This window comes from Tupaia chinensis, unplaced genomic scaffold (assembly GCF_000334495.1).
Source record: "Tupaia chinensis unplaced genomic scaffold, TupChi_1.0 Scaffold138910_1, whole genome shotgun sequence".
In the NCBI taxonomy this organism is placed as follows: domain Eukaryota; kingdom Metazoa; phylum Chordata; class Mammalia; order Scandentia; family Tupaiidae; genus Tupaia; species Tupaia belangeri.
The window spans coordinates 862512-876390 of NW_006198801.1; the positions used below are offsets into that span (position 1 = coordinate 862512).

The window sequence follows — 13879 nt, forward strand, 5'->3', positions numbered from 1 at the left end:
GTAGTCATCCTTTCCAGACAACACATCAAGCACTGTCATTAGGCAGATGGTGAAAGTCCAGAGGGAGGTCCAGATGGGGAGGACCTGAACGGCTTCCCAGAGGGACAGTATCTCCTGGGGGTAGACCGGGAAGTGGGCCAGAGGAAGAGGAAGGATAATAAAGAGCATGTCAGTTACTGCAGGTGGAATACAAGGCCAGGCAGTGGCAGAGTGACTGCCGCAGCTATAGAACAGCTGGGAATGGGGATGGTGGGAACTCTTGGCTTGGTGATAGCTAGTTTGTGTAGGGTGATCGTCTTAGAATCCAAGTTTAAAAGGTGGAAGTTAGTGCAGAGTTGGTGAACCCTTTGGGGGATGAGAAGTCTTTGTAAGAGAACATCCACAGCCCCCGCGATGGTGATAACGGAACCACTGATTGGACACCAGACCCATACTTTACATTCATTCCTCATTGAACCCACACAGCCTCCCGTGAAGCCAGTGTTGTTCCCATTTCTCAGGAGAGTCACACAGCCTGTGTATTCAGTCATCACTCCTTCAGTCAATATGTGTCAAGCACCTGCCGGGAGTTTTAGGTGGTTCAGAGTGAACAATGAAGAGTCCCCATCCTGGGAAGCTCATGCTTCTAATTGGGGGTGGAGGTGGGAGTGGGCAAATAAATGACAATTTCTCTTCCTGGTTCTATGTGACCTTGGGCTGGTGATCTTCCTTACTAAGCATCAGTATCCGTCTATAAAATGAGCATCTGGCTATAACGTCTGTCAGTCAAGGTTGTACTCTGGTACGTGTGACATTAATCCAGTATGCAGTGGCTTCAGCTGGCAGCAGTTCATCTCTTGCACACAGGAAGAAAGGGAGTAAACCAGACTAGGGTGAGGCCACTACACGAGATAGTAGGCCCCTTCTATCCCTTCCCTGATTCCTTACCTTGTCTTTCTCACCTTGGCTTTCAACCTCATGGCCCCAAGATGGCCACCACCACCTCCTGATAGGGCATTTATATTATAGGTACAAGAAAGGTGGAAGAGGGTGTGGCCAAGGCTGCCCTTCTTAATTTATTATTAAGAAAGCAGAGGCCATTGTGGTGAAGGCGCTGGACTTCAACATGACCGACTATGGTTTCAGTCCCAGACCTGGCAGCTTGCTTTCTCACTTTTTCTCTGGCCAAATTAAAGTAATAATAATAATAATAAATAAAATTAAACAACTCTTTTTTTAAAAATTTAAAAAGAAAGAAGAAAAGCCATAGCTTGGGACCAGCAGGGTATAGTAATTATGACACTAAACTCCCACATGGCCAAACTGCAGTTCGAGTCCCGGACCCAGCAGTTTGGAAATTGTGCTGGCCATGTGCATGCATGCCTAAAATCCCAAGAGAAGACTAGAGGAGAAGGGATTGCAGCGTGGCCATCCCCCTAGATGATGATTTCTCACTTTTTCTCTCTGTCTCTCTCTAGCAAGTGCATGTGCCCTATGGGAAAAACCTTCAGAAAAATTCTTTCTTAAATAAGTAAAAGAAAAGAAAGAAAGCAATCATTTTGCCAAAAGGCCCCTTCTCCTACCCCCAGCAGACTTCCACTTACTGAAAGGCCTGAATTGGACATGTAGTTAGCCATAGCTGCAAGGGAGTCTGGGAAAGCAAACTTTTGAGATGGGCATCTTGACAAATTCAGACTGTTTTCAAGGAAGAAAAAGAGAATGGGTTTGGAGTTGACCACTAGCAGTGGAGTCCCAGGTGCCTGGCACTGAAGCAGCTCACAGTGGCAGGTGCAGTACCCTCACACTGTGGGTCTGAGTTCTGGTCCTTAGTGTTAAGGAACACCACCGCTTTGTGCCTGATTTCCTCATCCTCTCCTTGGGAGTGATGCTTCCTGCCCTAGGGTCTCCTGAAGAACACCTGTGAGTAAAAACCTGGATGAGATGGCCTTTGAATCTATCCCACTCTAGGAGAGCTGGGGCTGGCTTTCATTTGGACGGTTTTCCCAAAGCCAAGCCCAACCTTATCGCCCCACTGCCAGAGCCCAAACATCCTGGCCTGAAATGGCTCATTTATTCAGCTCTTTCTCTCGAACCTGAACCATAGGAGGGCAGCGAGCAGGACTGATGGCCACATCTCTGGCCAGCATCTGATTCAGTGCCCGGTACTGCCAAGCACTCAGCTGAGGGTCCATTATCTTGGAGCTCCTGGGGTTTTTTGTTTGTTTGTTTCCTTGTTTTTGTTTTTGTCTTTTTTTTTTTTTTTTAAGTTTCTTTCGTGAGCAAAGAAGAAAGAAGACATGCACCCCCTATGGAGTCCTCATGCCACTACCTACCCACACTCAGCCAGCCCTGGATCAATGGGACACTTGAGCCAGGCACGTTCAGGAAGGTCTCTGCTACAAAGCTGGAGCCTTCCCATGTCAATCAGCCCAAGAGTATATGACTTCCTGCTATCTGGCCCAGGAGGTCCCCTGAATGTGAGGAACTAATCAACTCCTTCCCAGTTTGTCCCATTCTCTGTATTAGAACCACCTCTGTTCGGGACCAGCAGTTGGCATAATGGCTATGTTGCTGGACTCCCATGTAGTGGACTGCAGTTCGAGTCCTGGACCCGGTGGCTTAAACTCACCTGGCTCAGGTGTGTGCGTGCCCAAGATCCTGAGAGGAGAATGGAAGAAAAGGGATTGTGGCGTGGCCATCCCCCCTGGGGGTGGTTTCTCACTTTCTGTCTCTCTATCTCTCTCTGTGTGTCTTTCTGGAGAGTATACATACCCTGTAGCAAAAACCTCTAAAAAAAAAAAAAAAGAACCACCTCTGTTCTAGCCAGGTTACCCTGGCCTCCCATGTGGATGGACGCCCCAGCCTCCTAAGGGGGCTGTTGCCCCTTGTCAGGTGCACTGTGTCCACAGCAGCCAGATTGGGCCACTGCTAGAAAGTCAGCTCCAGGTTCTGAAGCACTTGGGAATCTTTGCACCTGCTGTCTACCTGCCCCCTCCCACCCACCAACAACACCCCTTTCCTTGGCCAGGGTTGCATCCTTTCGGGCTTAGTTTAAACACCACACCTTCTCAGTGTGTGGTGTTGGTCGTCCACTCTACAGCACCAGTTCCTTTCCTTCTCTCATCTCGCTTTATTCTGATGTGTGTACTGGGTAAATGCATGCAACTAATGTTGGTCCCCTTCTAGTCAAAGGGTGGACAGGGGCCACCTTGTTCACTGCTTTATTATTTATTACATAGTAAGATCTCAGGAAATACTCCATCTAAGAAATGGAAATAAATCCAAGGTGAGTTTACATGTTTGGGGACTTTTTCCTCTTGATTTTGAAAACATATTCATCAAAAGTAATTCGAAAAATATAAGGAGGTATAAAGAGTAAACTTACGAAAGTCACTGTTTGTCCCAGCACTGATTTTTTTTAGATGTTTCTTTCCAGTATTTTTCCTATGAAGTCTATTGTCATGAGGCGCAATAATTTATGTTCCCACATTCTTAGTGTTGGTCATTGGGGTTGGCTCTGTTTCTCATTTTTGCTTTATAACCAATGCCATGATATTTTTTCTTCATCACTAATTATTTCTTTGGGGTTGATTTTCAGAAGTAGCATTACTGGTTTCAGGGGGTAAGAGCATTTTTCAAAGCTGTCGCCAAGTTGCCTCTGGAAAGGTTCCAACAGCAGTGAGCACTTTTTTTTAAAGTTTGTTTTCCTGGGAGTGAGTGGCTGATTTCCTCGCGTTCTGGACTCATTGTGCTCTTTGAGAGCCATTTTTCTGGTCTCCTGAGGGCCTGGTGTCCCCTTCTCACCTGTTTTTCTCTGCCAGGATGGATACCTGGCCTGCGTGCTGTCCTGGGACAGGATGTTTGATTACGGTGTTATGCAAACAACCACTGGCCCTCGCCATCTGCCTGAGGAGAGGTGCTACACCCAGTTGAGGGTCAAAACCAAAGCCCTTCTAGAGCCTTCTGTGGCTTTGCAGCTGGGTAGGGCCGGGATGAACGTTCCTAACAACAGCCTGGCCCCACAGCCCTCATGCCCACCTGTGTCCCTGTGCTCTGGGAAGGATTAGACAGGAGTGCTCAGGCATTCTCAGGTGGGTGAGGTCCCTTCCTCCGTGTCCCCAGCTACCATGTGGGTTGTACTGACACTAGCTCTGTGAGCGCCTTCCTGCTCGCCCTGACTTTTTCTGGGCTAGGAGGAAGTGCATGGTCCCCCTTTCTACCCAGGATGTTTGTGTTCATACAGCTAAAGTGGCCCTGCAGGTTCTGGGAATGGAAACCTTTACAGAAGGGGAAATGAATTTTAAACCAAGGGAGTGAGAGTGACTGGGGTGGGTGTACACGCTTTTCTTCAAAGAGGATGATTAAACAGCTGAGGCTTTCAAATGCATTTATATAGTTTCTTAAAAACACATATATGGTATAAGAGTATAATCTCATCATTTAAAAATCATACAGGGGAACCAGCAGTTAGCGTAATGACTATGTCGCTGGACTCCCACGTAGTCGACCGTGGTTCACGTCCCGGACCCGGTGGCTTAAACCTCACGCCGGGCGCGTGTGCGTGCGTGCCCAAGATCCCGAGAGGAGAACAGAGGAGAAGGGATTGCAGCGTGGCCATCCCCCCTGGGGGGTGATTTCTCTCTTTCTGTCTCTATGTCGCTCTCTGTCTGTCTGGCGAGCGCACACGCCCTATAGCGAAAATCTCTCCAAAAAAAAAAAAATCATACAGTACAAAAGACTTTTAAAAGTTTTGCTGTAGGGCATGTGCACTTGTGAGAGAGAGAGAGAGAGAGAGAAAGCAACCCCCGATTGGGATGACTGCACCATAATCCCTTCTCTTCCATTCTCTTGGGATTTGGGGCACGCATGCACATCCAGTGTATCTTTCAAGCTGCGGGGTCGGGAACTCAAGAAGTGCAGTCAGCCAGGTGGGATCCAGCGCCTTAACCACTATGCCACCTAGCTGTCCCTGAAGACATTTTAAGCCTTTGTTATTGTGTAATGTATACAAGGGATCTTCAAAAAGTTGATTGAGGGCTGGAGTGGTACATTGATAATTCCCAGCTGATCCACGTGGGAGGGTTTCAGGGCTCACAAATAGAGACTTCTCTGAACACACTGGGCATATGCGTGCCCATGGCCTAGGGCTGGCTGAAGCTGGAAGTGGGTCTTGGCATGAAGATCCTGTTGGATCTCCCTGTTTATCTGGCTCATGGAAGAATAAACTTTTTAAAAAAATGTTCACTGAAAATACATATCATGAAACAACTATGCATAGATTTCGAAAGTTTTTGCACCGAAATAAACTTTTACTTTAATTCCATTTTTCTGTGAGCTTTTTTATTCCTCTTATACAGAGAAGTACACGTAATGTCAATATACACTTTGGTAAAGAATTACAAAGCAAACACTCAGGTAACCCCAGTCAAGCAAGAGAACCTTGCCAGCACCCTAGAGGCTCCCCTGGGCCCTGGTCACCAGAGCCCTCTCCCTCCCCAGAAGCCACCGCTCCCTGGACCTCAGTGGTCACCATTTCCCGCTGTTTTGAAAGTTTAATCCCCCAGGTGAGCTACTCTGAACAACATGGTTCCAGTCTGCCTGGTTTTGAACTTTCCCAAACAGAATCATCAGGTGTACCTGTTTGTTCTATGTCTGTGTTTTGGCTCACTGTCAGGTCTGAGAGATGCATCCTGGTTTGGATATCAATGCGTTTCTGGTACTGAAGCTCATTTTCGTCCATAACAGACAGGCTTTATGAGTTTTACTATTTGTGCATCTTGTTTAATAAGTATTAGAAAAAGATTAGTGAATCCAACACGATCATTAAGGCGTTAATATGTGAGTTAATTGAAAGGACCAGCCTCAGTAAATACTAGTTCAGGTGGGTGGCGGTTATGCCTCAGTGGAGGCTCGTGTCTTGGGGAGGTTTGGGAGCTTTAGTGCTGAGGGTGGAGTGAATGCACTTGTGTACATAGGTACTCCCCTGCCTGGGGGAGCCCCCATTACTGATGGACATCAGTCTTCTAAGAGCTTGCTCCACATCGACCTAGTAGTTCAGTAGATAGATAGAAGATATGTAGCTTGGGGTTTTTTAAATATTACTTTTTTTTTTTTTGAGAGTTTTTTGCTATAGGGCGCGTGCACTCATCAGAAAGACAGACAGAGAGATAGAAAGCAAGAAATCACACACACACACACACACACACACACACACCCCCGAGGGGATGGCCATACCACAGTCCTTTCTCCTCCATTCTCCTGTCAGGATCTTGGGCACGCACGCACATGCACTCAGCATTAGTTTAAGCCACCCGGTCCAGGACTCGAACCACGGTCCACTACGTGGGAGTTCAGCAACATAGCCATTATGCTAACTGCTGGTCCCAATATTACTTTATTTTTAATGTGAGAGACAGTATTCTATTTTTCTGAATTACTTCTTAGAGTTTCTGAGTTTGTTCTCTGATTAAATAAACCAATTCTCTTATAAGATTGTGCTTCAGGGTGGGGGTGAGGCCCAACCACGCAGTCATGAGTCCTGCCTAGAAAACAGGGAAATTAGAAGCCAGAACATTGCCACACATACCAGTGATTCTTTTATTTAGCAGATGGTTTGGTATCTGCCTCCTGATTTTGGTGGTTTGTTTTTTTGTGTTGCTTTTTTTTTTTTTTTTTTTTTTTTTAAAGAACTCTGGCCCGGTTCCTTGGTTCCCCTCCCGCAGATGTTTGGAACTTGGAATCTGGGAGGAGGTTAACAGAGGCATCAGGCAGAGGCTGCCTGGCCTGGGACCTGGGACACATTCTCAGTGGTAAGTTAACATGGGGTTGTAACTCAGAAGCCATGTGCAGGGCTGTGACCATCTGCGTGTGCACAGATGTGGGAGACCACGGAGAGACGGTAAAGGCGAGACAGGAACAGGGATGCCGAGAGAGTTGGCACTGAGACACAGAAACGTGGGACGGAGAGACAGAAAAATGGGGATGAAGAGGGGGAAGGGCAGGACGCAGAGACATGAAGCAGGTGGCTGGTTGACTGGCTTGCTGCCTGGCTATTTGGATAGTTGGTTGGTTAGTTGGCTGTTGGTTTTCTAGTTGGCTGATTAGTTGGTTACCTGACTGGATGATTGACTGATGTCTGAATGTTTTTCTTTTTTTTTTTTTTTTTTTTTTTTTCATGGATTCAGAAAATATCCATGGAGGACTCATTCTGCTCTCATTTTGGGGGCTGGGGCTGGAGCAGTGAACAGTGGTTTGCAGGCTTTTGCCGCTTTCCACCCCTCACCCTCATGAGTGCACCATGAGTGTAGCTACTGCTGTTGTCATTATATTCTGAATTTTGGCCACAGGGCGTGTGTGCTTATTGGAGAGGAGTTGGGAAGAGAAATCATCCCTTACCTCCATGGAGCATGGTCACACTTGCAGTCCCTTCTCCTCCATTTTTCTCTCTTTTCAGAATTTTGGGCATGCACACATGCGCCCCCAGTGTGGTTTTCAAGCTGCCAAGTCTGAGACTCAAACTTGGCCATATGAGATCCAGCCACCTTAACCCCATGCCACCAGCTGGCCCCATTGTTGTTTAAGTCCTGAATAAGGATGTGTTGAGAGCTCGATGCGTGCCACTTTCTGGGGAGAGAGTCTCAAGGGGGATCGCCTCACTGGGTCCCCCGTGTCACTGTTATCCTCTCTAGTACACAGTGGGGCCAGAATGTGATCCCTGGTGATCTGAACCCAAGTGTCAGCCTAATTTGTGCCTTAAATTATTCATGGATGGAGGGCGGCATGGACTGAGTGCCCGTTGTGTTCGTGACTCTGCCCCTGCTTTTTAGAGATGATGGTGGTTATCCTGGCTGTAGATTCAGCCTCCCTGGGTTCACATCCCACTTCTGCCTTTACCTCACTGGATGTTCTTTTTTTTTTTTTTTCTGGAGAGGTTTTCGCTATAGGGCGTGTGCGCTCATCAGACAGACAGAGAGAGACAGAGAGACAGAAAGTAAGAAATCACCCCCCAGGAGGGATGGTCACGCCACAGTCCCTTCTCCATTCTCCTCTCGGGATCTTGGGCACGCACACACACGTGCTCGGTGTGAGTTTTAAACCACCGGATCTGGGCCATTATGCTAACTGCTGGTTCCCCCTCACTGGGTGTTCTTCAACAGTGATTGGCCATTCTGAGCTTCAGTGTTCCCTTCTGTAAAGTGGGGAGAGCAGTAGGGCCAGGTGTGGCCAGGGCTTATTAAGTGAGGGCTGCCATCGTTCTGTGGCTCAGGGAACTAGACTGTTGGAGCAGCCTCCAGCCTGGGTTTCTGGCTGCATAAATGCCGGGTTTGCCCTCATTTTGACACCTTGTGCTGGCAAATGGGTGGTCCTATGAGTGGTTACAGGGCAGACTCTGAAGTAGCCAGACCTAGGTTCAGATCCCAGCTCCTCCTCTCTGGCCCTTTGTGGGCCCTCTCTGAATTGTGGTTTCCCTGTTTAGAGGTGGGGGTGACAGGAACAGCACCTCAGCGGATCCTTGGAAAACGAGCTCCTATCTGTGCACAAGGCCTGGCTCTCGGCAGCCCTGGGTGTCGGGACAGTTAGGATGATGTATGATGGCCGCTGCCAGCAAGTGCCACCCAGGATAGTGAGCCCTGATGTGTGTTGCCGTGTATTCCCCAGCACTCCCCCTGCAGGGAGCCTTCCTGGCCATGGCATTTGATGGGCTCCACTGCTGCCCCCACACCCCCAGCCTAAGCCATTCTCAGGTGCAGAAAGGCCGAGCCAGAGATGCCCCCATCCTGGCCCCCCAAGAGCAGGGTGGAAAAAACAGGACTTTAACAGATGTTCTTTTACAAGGATTCCCTGGCTGTATTTAATCAAGATTGTCAAATATTGATTTAATCTCCAGGCCCAACAGATGTGATCTTAGCAGGTTTCGGTGGCAATTAGCTGGGATTAGTTTGCAAGTCAGGCTCCTCACTGATAAGGCACCATCTTCTAAAGGAGGCTCGGCCTGGCCACAAGACTGAACCCTATATGGATAAATATTAACCATCAATTTGGCCTGGCCAGTGCCCACAGGCAGGTTTTAGCAGCCCCTATAGAACCAGTGTCCCCCGATGTGATGACAGTCGGGAAACTTAGGGGTTCAGGGCAGTAGCCATGTACTAACAGCGTTTTTTGTTTTGTTTTAAAGATTATTTATATAATCTCTTCCACAAGAGAAACAAAGAGACACACACTCCCAGCAGAGTCCCCATACCACACTCCACCCCTAGCCCTAGCCAGCCTAGATCATGGGCATGTGTGCACAAGCCTGGGATGTCCAGGGACGTCCCAGGGTGCAAACCCAGGCCTTTCCCATGGGAGTCCAGTTGCATCACTGCTGCATCACTGCTGCTTCACTGCCTGGCCCCCCACAAGAGTTTAACATTAACACATGCAGCACAGGCACACTAGCGCAGCTAGAGCCCGCGAGGTCCCTCGACGACAGCCTGCGGCAGTGGTTATGCCCCCAACAAAGTCTCCCAGAGGGGGCTACCCCAACAACAGAGGTCCCCTTTCAGCCCCTAGCCTCACACTGTCACTACTTTACACGCATGGGTGCAGCTCCCGGGTGGGCCTGCATGTGCGCCCATACTCCGGGAAGCATCCGTTTCCAATTTTGCCCTTCAAAGTCTCATTTGAAGTGAGTGGGACTGTGCCCAGAATTGGAACAAGATGCTCAGTCCACATGTGCTTCAGAGGAGGTACAAAACCCTCATCGAACCCGCCCGACCCCACAGAGACTCAGAGGGGACACCTCCTCTTGCCCTTCCCTCCCTTTGGGTAAAGTGAGCTACCTGGGAGCCCAGAGGAAGCAGAGCTCATTGCAAGGTCACATTTGACTTGTCTGACTTAAAAAAAAAATTATTGTGTAAGTTAAAAAGAAGCTACTGGGACCAGCAGTTGGCGTAATGGCTACGTCGCTGGGCTACGTCGCTGGACTCCCATGTAGTTGACTATGGTTCGAGTCCCAGACGTGGTGGCTTAAACTCATGCTAGGCGCATGTGTGTGCACACCCAAGATCCCAAGAGGAGAATGGAAGAGAAGGGACTGCGGCATGGCTATCCCTTCTGGGGGGGTGATTTCTCACTCTCTGTCTGTTTCTCTCTGTCTTTCTGGCGAGCACACATGCCCTATTAGCAAAAACCTTAGAAAAAAGAAGAAGCTACTAATATGTATATATCACAGTTTTCCAGGGATATTCTAAATGTCTATGTATTGATTTTAGTTTTTTGTTTTGTTTTGTTTTTTGCCATAAGGCACATGTGCTTGCTGGAGAGAAACAGAGAGAAAGTGATAAATCATCCCCCAAAGGGGATGGCCATGTCTCAGCTGCTTTTTCTGTATTCTTCTCATGGGACTTTGGACATACACACACACACACACGCACCTTGCCTGGGTCCAGGACTTGAACCATGGTTGGCTGTGTGGGAATCCAGTGCCTTAACCACCATGCCACCTGCTCACCCCAGCCTCTGTTTATTAACTCACAAGTTTCTAAGGAGTTAAGCTGTATTATTGTCTTCATTTTACAGATGGGAAAACTGAGGCATAGAAAAGATAAATCACCTGCTCAAGGTTTAGCTAGTTAAGTAGCAGAGTTGGGAATTTTCTTTTTCATTTAATTTTTCATTTTATAGGAACTCTGTGGACATGTCTAAGGTGGAAAAGGGGAAAGAGGGGGAGACAGGCAGACAACTTCGATCCCCCAATCAGAGGAGAAGGGCTCGCAACCCGCCACACCACAGGCAGAAGTAGGTTAGAGAAACTTGGCTATTCAATTTAATTTTCTTTATATACACAACTTTCTCCTGCTCCACCCACTCAGGGAACAGAAGACCCTCGCCTACCCCGGGATTCCACATATAAAGCCTGAGATGGGAGGGTATAAAAATCCTATTTACAGAGGGGTAGGAGCCCCTTCTGCTCCTTTAGAAAAAGTCCCTAGAGATGGGCTTGAGCGTGCCACACTCCTCCTGGAAGGCACGCTCAGCCCCGGTGTGGGAAAGCTCAAGGTGACCTCAGGAAGAGTTGGGGAACAGATAGCACCTCAGGGCCTGGTGGGGAGCTCTGCCCAGACCGCCCAGTGGCTGGCAGCCATTGTCCCAGTAGGTCTCATGTAAACACTGACTTTTACCTTCCACATGTCCCTGCTCTGCGACTTGTTCAGAGCCTCCCTCTGTGGGTGGTTCTGGCTTCCTCAACCTCCCTCCATTCCTTCCAGCCTTGATGGAGGGAGAGGTGGGAAAGCTGTGAGGTCCAGAGTCCTTCACAGCCCACTTGTGCTCCTCAGGGGACCCCGCAGGGCCATGTCCTCAGCCAGCTGGGGTAGACTCCTTCCCTGGAGCAGAGTCCAGTCAGTACCAGGATGCGGTGGTCCTGACAGGCCGCAGTCCACACTGAAGAGCAGGGGAGGGCTCTGGAGACAGAAAGGTGGCATCGGGCTGGCCTTGCTGACGGTGGAAGGCCAGCCAGGAAGTTTTTCTTTTAATCAGAGGCATACCCCAGCCTCCAAAGTACCGGGGACCACAGGCAGGCACCATCACCCCTGCCTCTGATTTAGATGTGGTCTCACCATGTTGCTAGTCTGGAGCTCCAAACCCTCCTCACTCAGCCTCTATGGGCACATGCCACCATACCTGGCCTTTAGGTTGGACTGGGAATTCAACCTGGGCCTCAGCCAGCGTCTTAGTGCACCACTACAGCTGGGCCAGAGCCAAAAATTGAAGTTGGGCAGTCCTCACTGCTACCCACTATGCTACAGCTGCCACATCAGGAAAGACCTCCAGGAGCTGGGGATAAGTGAAAAGAGCAACTATGAAAGTATTAACTCATAAACATTTTTAAAAATTTCCCTCTCTACCTAAGCATGTAAGCATATGAACATGTCACTTACATATTAGTTCAACTATACTTGGTAGCAAAGTAAAAACAAAGAAGGAGACTTTGGGGCTGGCAGGTGGCATGGTAGTTAAGGCACTGGACTCCCACATGGACAACCATGGTTTGAGTCCCAGACCTGGCAGCTTGCTTTATCTTTCTCTCTGGTCAAATGGAATAATAATAAATTAAATTAAATTAATAATTTTTTTTAAAAAATAGAAGAAAAAGAAGGACACATTGTAGTTTAAGCATTTGGGGTGAGTGAAATGGGAAGCATGAGCACATAAAATTGGGTGTACCTTTCTTCCTCAGGGAGTCTGAGTGCCAGCAGGTGGCCGGGCTGCAGAGGAAACTGCCACTGAAAAGATGAATTTGTTCAGGCTTGATGGACCCTGGGCAAAGCAGACCTAGGGACTGGTACTCAGCTATGGAGCTGTAAGTCTTTCCCCATCTGACTCTGCATTCTAGAAAGTAAGGACTTTCCAGGAGTGGTTTTCTTTTTGCTCCTGTTATCCCATGCTTTAAAGTTCTTTTTAAATTTTTATTATCCTTTTATTTTTATTCACCTCTCTTTTCTTTAGGATTTTTGCCATAATATTCCTGGAGAGAGATAGTGATCTCAGGATTTGGGGCACACACACACACACACACACACACACACACACGTCCTTGATATGATTTTTAAGCTGCCGGGTCTAGAGCTTGAACTGTGGTCAACTATGTGGGAGTCTAGTGTTTTAGCCATTACACCACCTGCTGGCCCCCACATGCTCACTTTTAAAACTAAAGCTTAATTCTAGGCTCAGACATCCTTTTCTGTGCACTTAGGAGCATTTCCTTATAGATTCACAGAGAAAGTATTGGAAGAAGGCATGCAAAACACACACTAATGGTAAAGGTGCTGGACTCCCACATGGCTGACCGCGGTTCAAGTTCCAGACCTGGTGGCTTGCTTTCTCACTTTCCCTCTCACTCTCTTTCTCTCTCTCTCTGGTGAGCACATTTAAAAATAATAATATATAGCAAATTTAATAATAATAATAATCAATAAAATAAATGATTCTTTAAAAACACAACACTAGGACCAGCACATGGTGTAATGGTCACATCGCTGGACTCCCATGTAGTCAACCACAGTTTGAGTCCCAGACCTACTGACTTAAAACTCACGCCGGGTACATGTGCATGTGTGCCCAAAATCCTGAGAGGAGACTGGAGGAGATGAGGTTGCAGCATGGCCATCCTCCGTGGCCATCCACGCACCCAATAGCAAAAATCTCTCTTAAAACACCCAGACACACATACACACACACACTCACTCACTCACTAACAAAGTCTTCATCTCACCTTTCTCTTTGAAAACAAGTGGATCCATACCTCAAGTTGGGTTGCCTAACCTCAGTTCCCAGTGTCTACAGTTTCTAGCTGAGTGAGCTTGGACAGGTTACTTAAACTTTCTGGCCTCATTTGCATCTCAGGGCTGCATGAAGATTAAATGAGTTAATGCACATAAAGCATATCATGCTGTACCTGGCAGGCAGTGAGCACTCCTGAAGAAAGAGCTATGCTCATTCACTTTGGGCTGCGTGGGCATCTCGTATGCATCACACGTAGCTCTTCCTTGCTTTTCATTACAGACGCGCTGTGTTCCCAGGAATAGAGGCATCCAGATTCACTTAAGCCATCCTCTGCTGATGGGCAGCAAGACTGGGTCCAGATCTTGTGTGGTACAGCAGTGCAAAAGTCCCTGTAGTCAGGCCCCCCTGTACCTGTCTTAATGTGCACTGGAGTGAATATCTAAGAGACAGAGAGATTCCTAGAAGTGGAGCTCCTGGCTTAGAATAAACTAAAATGCTTATCTAAAATTTCCATGCTTTCTTACTCACTCTTCTTATTCCTTCACTGGGGAAGAACTGGGAGTAAACACCCTTAAAAGCAGGACAGGTCTTCGGGAACTGAGCCATGTGGGAGCCTTGTCAGTTTGACTGTAGT

General features: G+C 48.0%; 1 protein-coding gene across 1 annotated transcript in view; it reads left to right on the top strand.

Moving 5' to 3' along the window:
* SIPA1L3 (signal induced proliferation associated 1 like 3) overlaps positions 1-13879 on the top strand; it is a 274665-nt gene that overhangs the window by 128612 nt on the left and 132174 nt on the right. The gene's annotated exons all lie outside the window — the stretch shown is intronic.